Source organism: Colletes latitarsis, chromosome 10 (assembly GCF_051014445.1).
Source record: "Colletes latitarsis isolate SP2378_abdomen chromosome 10, iyColLati1, whole genome shotgun sequence".
NCBI lineage: Eukaryota > Metazoa > Arthropoda > Insecta > Hymenoptera > Colletidae > Colletes > Colletes latitarsis.
The window spans coordinates 6,499,694-6,515,334 of NC_135143.1; the positions used below are offsets into that span (position 1 = coordinate 6,499,694).

At 37.6% G+C, this 15,641-nt stretch overlaps 1 protein-coding gene across 1 annotated transcript in view; it reads right to left on the minus strand.

Moving 5' to 3' along the window:
- LOC143347197 (uncharacterized) overlaps positions 1–15,641 on the minus strand; it is a 636,562-nt gene that overhangs the window by 421,423 nt on the left and 199,498 nt on the right. The window lies entirely within an intron of this gene.

Genomic DNA, 15,641 nt, shown 5'->3' on the forward strand with positions numbered 1-15,641 from the left:
TATTTTAATTTTAACACACTCTGGCGAGAAGCGTCACTCAGGTGCGAAGAATTAATTTCCTAAAAATTCCGAGAGCATCTTCCCACATTTTATTTCTTCTTTCTTGGAAACGGCGAATACAAATAATTAATAAATTCGATTTATCTGACTGATTTATCCAATCTGCAGAGGTAACAGTTGCAGTGGTAGTATTTTTAATTATTTGTATTCGTTCCTCGACGTATCTCCGATGCACATCTTGCTACCTACCCGACACGGTGGCTCTCTTAGTTCGGACGGCCCTGAGCGCGCGGCAGGCACGCGCCGTGATTCGTCAGTGTTTTTCGTTAATAATTCAAAAACGAAGCTCCATCCGACATTTTTGCAAAGGAAATTGTTGTTCAGAATCGTCTCAGCTACCCCACATTTCCGGCTCCTACACTATTTACGGGACACCCTGTATATTTGAAGATCTAAATACACTAAACTAGAATCGCTAAAAACTCTTCTATGAACGAATGCCCTACATACCTCACTATTCGAGTTATGAACGACTAAAGAAAATGTTCGATATGTCCACCACGTACCTCAACACACGCTCTTAGACGTCTCAGCATCGAATTTCGCACTCGCTGGAAAGTATCAGGTCTCGAATAGACTCAAGTCCATTTTGTATTTTGTCTTGCAATTCATGTAGAGTTCAGTCACTTGCGTTGGATGCATAATACATTTCAAATGACCCAAAGATAAAAATTTAACGGATTGGGGTTAGGTGACCATCATTGTGTATGAACAGTAACAAATCAAAATAAAGAGTCTCAAAACTGTCACTAAACTCTCTAAAGACTGTCTCCCAAATAGTTTGGATTTATACCTTATGGAATAATAATTATAAAAAAAAATCGTACACGTTATGGGATTCGAAGTCGGGACAAAATGTTACTATCTTCTTACGTTATCTACTACACCACGATTATTCTTGCAGTGAATGATCTATTACTAAAATATATCTGACTAAGTGATTTTTTCAAACTGTACAAAGTTAAACTGTTTTCAAACTGTCAAAAAGTACACTTACTTTTTTCATAACTAACTAGTCATCTGTGGCTACCACTCCGGTTACAATTGTTATATATACGAATCGACAAACCTACAAAATATTATTAAAATCGGTGAGTATCAGATTCGACATTCTTCTTATCACACACATTGCAGCTGTTGAATAAGGAAGGAGGATCCACTTTCGGACCACGCGTTGTCGAAACCACGACTTCGTTTCCGGCAATAATTCCTGACGTTCGATTCCGACGATCGCGGATGACATTCCTCGATAAAGTAATTTCCCAGATTTCACGAAGGACCAAGGATTATTGGTGCTAGATCATTTCTCGTCGCGGTGCTCAACGTTACCCGAAAGTCGCGCGAGAGATTAAGCTGCTACTGATAAAGAAGAGCAGGTGGTAGGTCCCGGGAAAAGCGGTATAAGGGGAGAAAACGGGATGGAAAAAAAATACACGTCGGAGTATGGGTGAGAGGATGAGTGGAAAGAAAGAAAAGGAATAAGAAAGAGTTTCCCCTACGGGTCTAAAATCCGGAATAAGAAGTTCCGGGACTGTTCGAGGCTGCAGGCTGTTGGTAGGTGATAGCGGGATGAACGTGAAAGGGGAAGCAGAGAAAGAGAGGAGCGAGAAAAGCTACGGGGGAGAGAGGAGAGGCGAGCGAGATAAATCGAGTACCCGGAGGCGACCAGATAAAAGTCACTAACAAGTAACAAAGGTTTTGCCTCTGGGTAAAGAAGGAAGAGACGAAAAGTGGGCGGAAGAGAGCGAGACACGAGGCGAAAGGAGGGGCTACATATTGGTTCCAGGCATCTTCCTTCGTCCGTTGGTCTTTCCAGGCTTTGTTCTCTCCAACTCGTTCCTGCCTGTCTCGGACTCGGCCCGGTTCTGCTACTTCTATAGGAACTAACGTCCACCGGACTCAAAGCACGATGAAGCTTCGATTGTTTCTGGCCAATGTCGCGCTATCTTCTTCGCGAACGACTTGAAAATCTTCGACCAAGGTTATTCGACCGACCATCGGTCCCTCGTATCCCACGACACTATTACAACGATCGTTCTGCTCGTTTCCTGGGAACACGGTACTCCCTTGCTAGCGTTCGCTACCTTTTCCCTCAATATCGTTCACGGAGTAAATATATGGGACACAAAAATTGTTTGAACTTCCACACATTGTTATTGTTGGACAGCTTAGGACGCGTTATTTATTCCTTTCAAATATTAATAGTACGAGGACTTAAGACCCTCCATATTATTTAGTAGCACAGAATTTACCGGACTTATTTAAATTTAAAGAATTTGCAACTTTACCATATTACTGCCTCACTCGACAATAGGAAATTTACGTATACTAAAGCCGTTTACGCGACGGACACGATAATTAGTTTTCAAGGGGTATTTTGGGTCCAGATACCTGTACTCATAGGGGATGGGCTAGCTCCGATTTTTCAATCAAGACATGTTGTCGCCACGTGAAGAGTTTCCGCTGCAGTCGACAATGCACAGTGCCGTTTTTGAGAAAGTCGCAATTTTTCACGAACTGCATATAATTTCTAAAGGACTAGGTCTGGTCGGATCCCGGTTTCAGATTTCTCTGGAAACGGTCCCCGGTTAGACCACCCTCGACGGCAATTGATGTAATGCAACTCCTCACGTGTTGACCACCAGGACTAGGACAGTCACTAGGACCATAAGAACAAAAAATGGGTAATAAATTAACCCAAGGATTGTGCAACGTCCTGCAGACCTTGATTTGCAGGATGAAACAAACCAGGCTGTGGGCGCTGCATAATTCAAAAATTATCCAAAAAACATCGAAAGCCTCCAAGAAGGCGCTAAGAGGAAGATTCGGAGTCTTTCTCTAGGATAGAACCGTGGATATGGAACAGAATTGCTTGCATTCTCAAGAGAATTAGTTGGACGTTCGAAAGAATTAGCTGTATTCTCAAAGAACTTGGACCTTTGAACTTGGCTTTCGCACTGGACGCGAATAGAACTGTACTTCTTAAAATTGGACATTCTCAAGGATATCACCTTACAAGTGATATCCCCTACAAATTTGGACATTATTAATGATATCACTTTACAATCGAACCGCAATCATACCATTTCTTGTTTATTATTAACTATTTCTTGTTATTATTGAATAAATTGTCTTTGCAAATCAAGCAGAATTGATTTGCTACGTAATCTAACTCCCCGAACCAATTACGGAGTTAACAAAACACTTCCCATAATAGAATATTTGTATTTAAATAACGACCAAACAGGACGAGCTCAGAATTCAAGATTTAAAGGATTCGATTCAGCTTTTCAAAAACTTGTACGAATTGAACCGTTTATATATCAACACTGAACATTTTCTGTTAACTCGTTTTATGTTTATATATTCGAATTGTTAATGAATTATTGTGTTGGTAAATAAGTGTTGTTTTCTTTTCTATTTGCTAAATAATCGGCTTCACGAACTTTCTGGGAGCCAACAAAAGTAGCATTGTATGTATTGGCTTACGTATTGCCAGTTGTCTACTTTGTGATTTATTCCCATGTTTATATTAGGCAAAGTGACTTTTTGATGCGTGAAAGAGTCAGTTAGATTGTGTTAGAAAGTTAACTTTATCAACGAATCAGCCTTTACTATTTTTAAGTTGAGCTATCAACGAAAATCATACAATTTATAGAAAAGCTAATTATGTACTTTGATTTTTGAACGATTTTAGAATCTCTAGAATAAACAAACGCTAAACATTGCTCTTTATTTCACTCATTCTCAGTGTCTTTCGCTTTTGTCTGCGATGCTATCAATCATAAAGTACCTCTGTATAGCGTTAGTACGTGAGCTACATGTTTTCTTAAACCTTTCAGGAATACTGGTGGATACGTGCATTGGTTGGCTTCTAACCTTTTGCCCAAAATCGCGAGTAACAGTTAGTTCTTACACAGAGTGACTAACTTAAAAATTCTCACTTTGTAGCTTTATACTTTTATGTATGACGAAAGCTAAATTATCGACATATTTTATAAATTAAGTCTCAGCCATTTTTTGGTAACTTCCGATACACAAATTCGTTCTTACGATTCTCATATTTACTTAAATAAAATACGGAATATAATACTTTTAATCGAATATTTCCTACCGTTTACCACTATTTTTTTTACCAGCTATCAAGCAATTGACGGTTGCCATGACGAAAAAATTCTTTGCCCTTTGAAGGCATAAAGATCGTTAACTCATTTTGTCGCTTCTGTTTCATTTCGGAAGTGCGTAGCGGGCAGACCATGCTGCATCGAACGAACAAAACGGAAATCCGATTGTGCGATGTCCAGAGAGTACATTGGATGTAGCAGGATTTCCCATTTAAGGTCAAGTAATTTATTTTGTAAAACTTTTCAACGTCTCACGATTTAAGATTCCCTCTAATTATTTCATGCCTGTTTATAGAAGCTCATAATAGACTACACTTTTTTAACAAAACATAATTGGCTTGCACCTTCATCACAATCGTTGCATAATTTATTCTAACCTCGTTTAAGAAAAATAAGACGATGCTAATGAAGAAATCACTTTTCGTCTAAAATAACATGCTTTAAACTAAAGTATAGATGTTATAAAAGCATGGTTAATTTTCAGTTCCCAGAAAGACACAAGAAAAGGACAGCGAATAAAGGACGAATAATAATAACACAATGTGAAACTTATTTATTTTTATTGTTTGTTAATGGGATCTTTATTAATATATTTGTAAGGTTTTTCTGATTAAAATAAGACCAAACACGATATAACCTAGATCATATTTGCGTATTTAATGAGTGCGTATTTAATCGTATTTAACAAGATTTTATACTGTACTAGAAGTAGGTTAAAAACAAATTATATCGTGTTTGGTCTTATTTTAATCGGAAAACTCTCGAAAATGTATTGGTAAAAGTATCATTTAAAAAAAAACCAAAAATAAAAAAGTTTAGCGAACGTGCGACTGGTTAGGGTTATCCCCACGACGAGATAAAAAGTTTCACTTCGGCTAATCATAAAAAAACGAGTTTCTATGAGAGGCTTATTGCAATATATTAAATTTGAGCTGGAAATTTTAAAATAGAATAAATTTAACAATAAATTAGTCAGGAGTGAAAAAAGTAACTACATTATTTCCTACTCATTTTTTATGTTTTCTCAAAATCCGAACATCTAGCCCCGGTCTACCATACTATACATATATTGTTTCACCAATATTCAAGCTCAGATCAGGTTACACTACGTTTGACGTTGAGCACTTGGTGTGTCAAGGGGAATCCTCTCACAGGAGTAGAGATAATGAACAGTTATCCGAGCATTGCTGTACTTACGTCATTAACGACAAAAATGCTTGGAAACGGATGTCATTTAAAAGTTAATAATACTACATTATCGTGTAAAACTAACAGATATTTAGAGACAGAATTTATCGAAGCACGCGCGAAAGTTTTGGTAATTTCGTGTTCCGAAGGTTCCTCGGTTACTTTCGTAACTTGGAGTATCTTCGCTTTGTCCGAAATTCATTCGTGTATTTACAGTTACGAACAAAACGAGAGAAAATAGAGGTGAAAAAGTTTGCGAGAAAGAAGGAACCGATCGAGGAACGAAATCATTTGTTATGCGTGACTGGCGGCCAACTGAACTAAAATTGTGGTAGAAACAAGGGTTGTCTGGGTAGCGAAAAGAAGGCGGAGAAAGTATAAACTTGGAAAGAAACTCTCAGGCCTGTGAAGAATAAAAAGGAGAAACTTTAACTTATCGCGCCTCCGGCGAAATCGCGAAACTTGTATCTACGGACTCGGCGACAAAACGTTACTGCGCTCGAATAATATTTTATTCTCCTCGCTGTTACTGGAAATGCTCCGCGGCTTGAATACGTAACTTCGTTTCGATTAGAATATTGAATATGTTCGAATGGTGGCCGTCCGACACGCCGGAGCGAAGTTTACTTTTATATATGCAGCGTGAATCGTTAAAGCGTATTCGTATTAAGTAAATGTAGTTCGATAAAAAAATCGTTTATTCTTACGTATATTACGATTTATTATCTACACGAAAAGAATTTCTGTTAATTGAATGAGAATGTCGATCAATATTCAATAAATTAAACACAATTAAATTCTGAAGACGGTTTTACATCGATATTGGAGGCAAGAAATATAAAAATATCCTCGAATAAAGTGAGTATAATGTACGAGGAACGCGATACGACTGCAACATTCATTTTTATGGAACTTTACGAACAAATAGAACGATGAAATATATTGGACACGTATTTCTTTTATTGGCATATTTTCATGTTCGAGGAATGAAAATGAACACAAAATTGTGGATCATTTATTTGTAAATAATTTTCTTTACCATAATTGATTCGTATGTAAGTTCACGTTTTATTTATATGTTTTCTACAAATTGTTTCATAACCATGGATGAAACCTGGGTCCATCACTTTACACCTGAGTCGAAGAAACAGTCGAAACAATGGACTGTAAGGGGAGAATCAGCTCCCAAGAAGGCGAAGACAGATCCATCTTCTGGCAAGGTCATGGCGTCAGTTTTTTGGGATGCGCGTGGAATAATTTACATTGATTATCTTGAAGAAGGAAAAACAATCAACGGCGACTATTATGCGAATTTATTGCAGTGTTTGAGTGACAAAATCAAGGAAAAACGGCCGCATTTGGCGAAAAAGAAACTGTTGTTTCACCAAGGCAATGCACCAATTCACACATCCGGTATCGCGACGGCCAAAATCCAGGAGTTAGAGATTGAATTGCTCCCTCACGCACCCCATTCGCCAGATGTAGCCCCCTCGGATTATTTTCCCCTTCCAAATTTGAAAAAATGGCTCGGTGGTAAAAGATTTTCCAATAATGAGGAGGTGGAGTCTGCGGTTAATGGCTATTTTGAGGAGTTCGATGGTTCTCACTATAAACAGGGTATCGAAGCTATTAAACACCGTTGGGAAAAGTGTACCCAGCTAAAAGGAGATTATGTTGAAAAATAAAGATATTTGTTCCCAAATTTCTTGTGTTTTTTTGTTAGGTCGGGTACTTCTGGAGCCACGCTTGTACCTCCCTGATACTACATCTCCCTTGATAACGTTCGCGTCGCGGAGCCGAGCCAGCGAATGTTAGCTAGGGATCATGGTATTTTCGATTGTAAAGTGACGTTGAAAAATAAATCACCGTCGTAACTAACCTTTCTTTCATATCGAAAATTAAAGAATAAACGTCGAAGGTACAAGGTCGTTGAAACGATCGTGTTACAAGGACGATATCAACTTATCTTCAAGCTAGAGGCACGGTGGCCGTGGACTTTCTATGGACCCGGAGGTGAGCTCACCTTCTCATCTCGGCAGAGCCGATACCCGACCTTGATTGAAAAGCAGATGACGCGGAATAAGGAGTTTTCCAGGTTGGAGGGAAGGGGCGGTCCAAAGAAAATGTCTTCTACCCTCGGGGCTCTCCAATTTCTCAGAAACGCGGAATTTATTTCATTCCCCCTAGCTCTGTCGGCGTATGAGGCAAAGACGAAGGCACACAGATGAGAGGGGCAGAAAGGAAAGGAAAATGAGCAGAGTGATAACCTTCTGCAAAACGTTTCTCAAGTAGTATCCCCTGTACATTTTTTCCAATGCATCCGAACTATCGAAATTTCGTTTTTATTCAAGAAATTGCAGGTATCTTCATCAATAAATCGAAATTTCTTTCATTCTGGGCTTAAGACTTTGACCATGCTGACGTTCAATATTTATTTATTGAATAAACAAGTTGCAAATGACAGAGTAAGACAAAGAAATCTATTATACAAAATATATAGAGTGGGCCACTAGATATTACCACCTCAATTTCCGCCATTATTATTCCGCGTTGCTAAATATGTATCATATAGAGTTGAATAGTTTCGAAAGAGGACATATCAAGATCATTAATATTTTTGTTACAATAGGATCATATATTTCTTTTCGCACCAGACGATGAACTTTGATATTTTCTATAAAAAGATAACAAACTATTTACATTCAAAATATTTAAATTTTAATGCTGTTATGAAATCATGACACTCTCTCAACCGTTATTGAAGAAGGTCGAATCAATAAATGAGAAAAAGACCCGTCAGACCATGGAACGTTTCGTATTATATAAGTCGTTGAGCGAAGACTATGAATTTATTGCATCAATTTTTCATACGAACGACTACAGAAGGATACGCGCGAGTTACACGTGCGCCATTGTTAGCATTAAGAGTAACGTCTGCTTCGTGCAATGCGTGTACGACGAAATTCTGACTTTTTCGCGGCTTGAAGAGTAAACCAGGCCGCATCACGTGCGGTCTTTATGCGATGAGCCACTTATTGCTCCTTTTGGAATCAACTGAACCGTCAAAAGAGGCAGACTTACAAGTCTATTAAAAAAAACACGAGATAATGGTGCGACTATTCACTAAGACGTGCTCCGCCACGAGTTAAGGAATAATCGTATTGGATAAGTACAAGGTTCGTCTTCACCAGTTACACTATCTCTCAAAACTTGTTCGCTAAGGAAAGCAAACTATACTCTACCTAGACAAAAAGTACCTTGAAGTCTAATATAAATCGTAAAATGTTATACGTCCATGATTTGAAAAATAATTTTATATTGTAGACGTCAGAATTTTAAGTAACCTGTGCATTAAAACGAGAGTTATTTACAGTTGCTAAAATTGCAATTTTCGTATTTAAGTAAAAACAATTATTAAACGAAAATGAGTGATTATTATGAACCATTTTGTTTAATCTCACTGCATCTAAATAATGAGTTTCAGAAGTTCAATTACTTGGTCACCTTGATATTTTTTAATTAAAATAATTTTTTTGAAATAGAAAAATATTGGTTCCATTTATTTTATGTAGTTAAATATAGAAAATGTTGCAGACCCAACATTTTACTTGTCCTTACCTATGGTTGGTGATAAATGTAAAGGTTGGTAATGAATGTGTGAATGGTAGGTTGGCAGTATGGCGGATCGCGCGTGGAATAGAAAAAAAGGACGATAGATGGCGCTGAGAAAGAGAGAGAGAAACAGACAAAGCGGAAGATTTCTTGGAGAATTTAATTAGTTTATATCATTCTGTTATTTTCTAAGAAATATACATATATAGTTAGTAATAAATAATAAACACCGGTACAGTCAGCGACTACCAACGAAACTTACGAGTCACTTAAAATGTCGACGCAACGATCGAGACCGAAACTGTTATCGAAAATGAAATCCTCTCGAAGACGAGGGAAAAAGGTCTTCGAGTACAGAATGAAAATGGCTCGTTCGTCTAAGAGCACGATACTCGAACAGTTTACAAAGTGTGACTGGGTAAGAGAAAAGTGGGTCATCAATGGCCGAAGAATATTACGCCTCGAGTCCCTGGAATTTAAGGCAGGTCGTATCCTTCCGGAGGATCGTAGCTTTCTAGGAGAACGGACCGGGCGTCGTAAAATCTTGGAGAACGGCGCGGTACGCGTTGAAAATTCACGACAAAGGTGGGCGCGAAGATGTACGGAGTGTACGTTCTTGGACACGAACGATGAAATACAAGAGGAATGAAACAGCAGGGCGGAGCAAGTTGAGAGTCGGGACACGCAGTAAGGAATTCAGTGTTGATAACCGCGTACGATCTAGAGACAGCATGTTAATGTCTTACTGAGCAATCATGTTCCGTTGCTTTGGTCCCTTGCTTTCGACGGAGTACCCGAAATAGAGTGGCATCGGCTGAATATTAAAACTACTCCAAGTTCTGGGGATGTGAATCACGACCCTAAATCGTCGACCAGCATCGTGTACATAATTCCTTTGCCGTCCATACCTTTAATACGAATGCCATTTAGCCGTTGCGTTCTGTTACACAGGCATTTCGAATATCTAGGATATTTAAATTGCACGGAAAACTCGTTACTTTTAACCTTTGTGCACTATTCAATTTGACCCCAAATGCGAAAACACTTACTGTAGTTAGTAAAATATTTTATTTACTTAACACTCGTACAGAGGTTCGTGGGTCTTTTTGGGCCCGGATAACACTTATTTTGCATTCATTTTTTCCCTATTTTTTTTAAAACATTAATGTTTCTAGTATTCATTATGCACTCTGTGACTGTTTACATTTCATTGGTATTTTCAGAGCAAGGGTGTAATAAAATATGCATTTTTTTAATAAAACTCACAAATATTTAGGACAAAATTAGGATCATTGTGTCTTCTAACAAGTGGATAAAACAAATATTCTATATTATTATAGGTTAGAAGTTTAAAAATATATAAGTATTGCAAAATGTAAGATATGAGTCTGAAAAGACTCAGTGATCGCTGTTCGAGTAACTATTTTAACGACAGTCGTGCGAGTGTAAATGCATAGTTTTTATGCATAACAAACAATAAACTGGCTTGTCCACCCGAGTGTCGGATTAAAAAGACCCATTACAGTAGTGATTCTTAAAATGAATATCGCTACATGGTTAGACTAGTAAATGTTTATACACTGCGATTTCATTCAGTCTCGAAGCCGCCTTTATCTTTTTAATTGGGAATCCCCCCAGTTGGGAAATGTTCAATGTACGAATCATGCCTGGTTTCAATAACGCGTTAATTGCAAGCTAGATTTGGGGGGGATAGAAACGTTCAATTTTCGAATCACGTGTCTGAGGCTCATTTTAAATATTACTATTATATTGGATTTCAAATTACAAACAAATCTAAGATTTTTATTCGTTATTAGTGAATACAATTTGCCCAACTTTGCCTACTATAATGTTATCCTTGCTTCCGTACCATTCAGCTGATTATCCTCTCGTAAATACACAGCTCTGGACAGTTGCATAATCGTAAAATCAAAATTCATGGTAACATCGAGTCATTCTAACGAAGAGACCGTCTGCTGAGGGTAACAGCTCGAGAAAATAGTGCAACGTCGAGTCGCGGAGGGTGTTCAAAGGGCACGAGGAAGTCCTTCGAAGAGGGGTCTAGCGTCGTCGTTGCAAGCTCGTTGCGAAGGACGCGTCGTTATTCTTCATCTGTGGAATGGCCTTTAATAGCGATGATGGTAAAATATCGCGGCAGGATTTTACGTGGCAGCAGGGAGGGGAGGTTGAACCGAGAGGGAGGCGGTACCACCAGCTATTATTTCGTCGGGCGCTTGACAAACGATTACGCGAGTGCCACTTTCGCGAAAACTAAGAAAACACTCTCGCTAAATCATAAGGAGCCATTACCAGAGGCGCAGCAGTTTCGTATAATACCCACGGAAGGTTCAAGGACCAAGGGTTCGTTTACCTTTTTTCCCGTGACCTTTTCTTACCAATTTGTCAGGTTCAAAGGATCGCGGCCCCGTGTTTATCTTCTTCCTAATGTTCCCTCTTTTTTCTTTACGCGCGAACGCCTCGTCCCGATGAATTTTTCAGAGGGAGAAAAGAAATTGTCCTTCGACTCCAAGTAATGGAGGAACCGTTGCTTTCTCGCCCCGAAATCCTGAACACTGTAACGCACTCCGGAAGCCCCTGGACGGAAGCACATTCGTCCACGATATCAACGAAGGCTTTTTTATTGGGTCGAGTAACGAGCTCGTTGGGTCTTCGGAGACGTGTGTGCTTAAGAACGTTGGCATAAGTTCACTTATATCCACGGATGTTCGTAGAATAGGGGGGATGCATTCCCCACTCGTTTTAGCCATTCCTAAGAGACCACTTTATTATTTATGCTTTCTAGCAATCTTTTGACATGGAAAAACCTATCCAGTAATAAGTTTGAACGTGTTTGAAGAGATCGTGTTATTTATTAGATGAGGTGTTGAGGGTCTCACGCACCCCAATATGACGTTAACGAGATTATGTACAGGGTCTATACAAATTATGTCACGTTTTGGTGAAGATCTGTTAAAAGGACGTCTTACACAATTGTCCTTGACAGACTTTTTCAAGGTCCAATTTTTTTAACGATTGCATCGTGTTCTACTCATCGGGAGGATACAAAGTGTCAAAGGATATAGGTTTACTATTGCAGTGTTAAATGTCAAATAAATCGAAAAACGAATCATTGAAGCGGATAGTAGAATATATGATTACGATGACACATAGTGCGACTAATCGCACAGTGGATTTACTTCTATAATTTTACAGTGGATTTTACTTCTAACTTTTATTATCTAAATTGCAATAAGAAGAATACTTCAACGAGAACACTTATCATCCTTGAACACTTTCTTAACGATTAAACAAAACTTCCAAGTCAAGTGATTATAATACACATTTTTTTAGGAATTGCAATGTTTTAGGTTTTATCAAATAACAATAATAATGATACGTGAATTTATTAAAATAAATGTAGAATTGCAAATACAATAATACAGAAATTCAATGGGAAACCTTATACAGGAACTAACGAAATTTAGATTTGGGTCAAAATTGACCCGCAGAACGTCGTCCAAGGATTATTGATATTTTGTCTCCAAGAAAGAATTTTATTATTATTCTCAAACAAGTTCAGAACAGAGGTTGCGATTTTAATTTGAAAGATTGAGAGTCGAACGGAAGGACGAACAAGTATAATGATGGTGTCAGGATTTTCATAATTAATACGACGATTGGGTTCTACTTGGACTGATCAAGAGGAATTCGTTAGACAGTATTTCAGTTCGCGAAGTTTTAACACAAACTTCGCGGATCACATTTTCTTTTGAAGCAACACGGTATACAAATGGATTATTTATAAAAGAGGAAAAATGAATTCAAACTAGGGCAGTGGTTATTAAACATTCCGAATGTTAGTTTGCACTTCAAAAGAGTGTCACCGTTTACGTAGCGGGATTTCAAACATGATATTTATTATGAATTTGTGAGAAATGAGAAATCAGAGAGGAAGATCAAGATTATTAATGTGCAGAAATACTATTCATGGTAGAAATTCCTAGTAGAATATAGGACAAATAAGGGTTTCAGAATATAAGTAAAAGGAAACATATAGGTAATAGACAATTCTATAAAATTTCTTTGAATTTACACAAGATTCAGAAAATTTAAGAGAGAACAGGATGGTGTAGAGAAAGTCTTAGGGTAAAGAACTTTAACCATTAAGTGGACTCTCAATCTGAACTGAATTATTTTACATAATGTTAACTTTTATCAAATTGGTAAATGAGAATCAATTTTCCTTTAAAGCGTTTCAAAAATAATGAACTAATGGAGGATTACATAAATTTTCAAATAATTACATTGACATATATTAAATAATTATTAGTTTAAACTTGCAGAGGGTCGCAACGGCCCCAATAATCCGCTTAAGGGTTAAAAATACTTCAAATACAGTATGACGAAATGTGGAGAAGTTAGCTGTATGTCTCAAAAAAGACAATGAGGATAAAGTGCAGTTTGGGAATTTCGAAGAAGAAAACAAATATTGGTTCAGAGAGTGTACACAATAGATGGTTCCAAATATGATATCTTGAAACATTTAGCGTAAGAGTGTAGTAAGACACAAAGTAACAAGAAAGGTTGGAGAAAATAATGGATGAAAGGAAGAAAAAGGAATAGCGGAATGGTTGAGAAAAGTTAAGAGGATAGAGCAAGAAACGATATAATACGTACAAAGTTGAATAAAACCAAAGATATATATTTAAAGAAAGTAGGATAAGCTGTTTCGTAAGAAATAAGGTTGGATAAGACAGTGATAGGATTGTCTCTAGAACGGGAGATTTAAATATAGATTAACCATATACCATAATATAAGTTCAGTTTGCGACTGGAAGAATGATTAATAGACCAGTAAATTGTTCGCGCTGATGTCATACGTGATAAAATCGACACGACCATTATTCGCGACGAGGAATTAAATCAACAATATAGAAATTTTCCGAATTTAGTTGAAACGTATCGACCCATTTACCGTCGGATTTTATTTAAAAAATTGTCGTTCGTTCGAAGTTTTTACGATGTTCGCTTAATGAAAGGTCATTTTACGCGCGTAAATTTTTCATCAGAGAAAATAGAAGTTTTCGATAGAACGCAGTAACGATCTAGGCAGATAGCTAAAATCACGGAATAGGATTTCCGCGTTTATCGTCGATTAGACATTCTTTGTATAAGCGTTATACGAGTTGACGTTAAACAAACTTATTACTCAAGCTAATAGATAACGGAGAAGTTACGAGCAAAGGATTGTATTTCGGCGCCGGTTCGAAAGGAAGGAGCAGATTTCACGTCCAGTTAGCGCCTTCGAGTCTTTGGTACGTGGTTTATGCCAGTTTAACACGATTCACCGATAATGACGGGGTCGTGGCCTCGTATCCACTTGGTCAGCTTGATATTTGCAACGAGTCACGCAACAACACGTCACGCAACCAGCATGGAAACACGGGACTGTGACTAAGACGACACCAACTGTCACGGCATCCTGATCCTTAATTACTGTCTCCCATCGCTGCCACGGCCCGGCAATGTCGTGCGTAATACGCGAAAAAAAAAATCGTGAACAATGGTCACGTGCGTTTCCAAACTGATCCCCAAGAGAGATACCTGCCGCCCACATTTTCACTGTCCATGGCTATTATTTCAGTTAAACAGGACACCGTCCCAAGACAGCGCTCGGCGAAGAAGCTACCACGTAAACAACCGTAGTCACCGCGAATACAGTAATGATTCTTAAGATGAACATCGTTCCGGAGTTGGTCTATTCATCTTTCGTCCATCGTTGAGTCTCGGAGTCGCCTTTATCTTTTTAAACGTCTTTCACGTTATACTGGCTCCAAATCCCCGCCAGTTGGGAGAGATAGAAGTGTTCAATTTACGAATCATTACTGTATCCTAAAAACACGTTCAATGCGACAAATCTAGTTTCATTAACATTGATTGCCAGCTAGATGTGAAAGGAATAGAAATGTTCAATTTACGAATCATTACTGTATCCTAAAAACACGTTCAATGCGACAAATCTAGTTTCATTAACATTGATTGCCAGCTAGATGTGAAAGAAATAGAAATGTTCAATTTACGAATCATATCCGGTGTTCATTTTAAGAATCATTATTGTATCCTAAAAACACGTTCGATGCGACAAACCTAGTTTCATTAACGCATTGATTGCCAGCTAGAGTTGGGACTAATGATTATCTATACGCTATTGATATTTAACAATAATATTTTCATGATCTTCTACTATCTATTTATTTGTAATACTAGCTATAGAACCTCAGTACTTACCATTTTGATATAATTTCTAGTTTTACAGTAAATTCTGTCGTACGAAATACTCAATCATGTTCTTTAATGTATAAGTATTATTTTAAGCGAGACGATTACGTCGTGATATGAGAATACTTAGATGAGATTTTGAGAGATATCGTATATAACTAAAAATACATATAAATATTCTCTGGCAAAAAGTTCCCCAAAGAATAATATAAAAAAGAACGAACACTACATTGCAATATCTTAAACAAATTAACATGCAACGAATTAATTGTGTTTTATCATCCTTAAAACCTTCCGTTTGTAATGTATTTTAAACATTTAGACATTTTGAAAAGATTTTATAAAGAAATTAATTTGTAGGTAATTTTTTAATTTTAG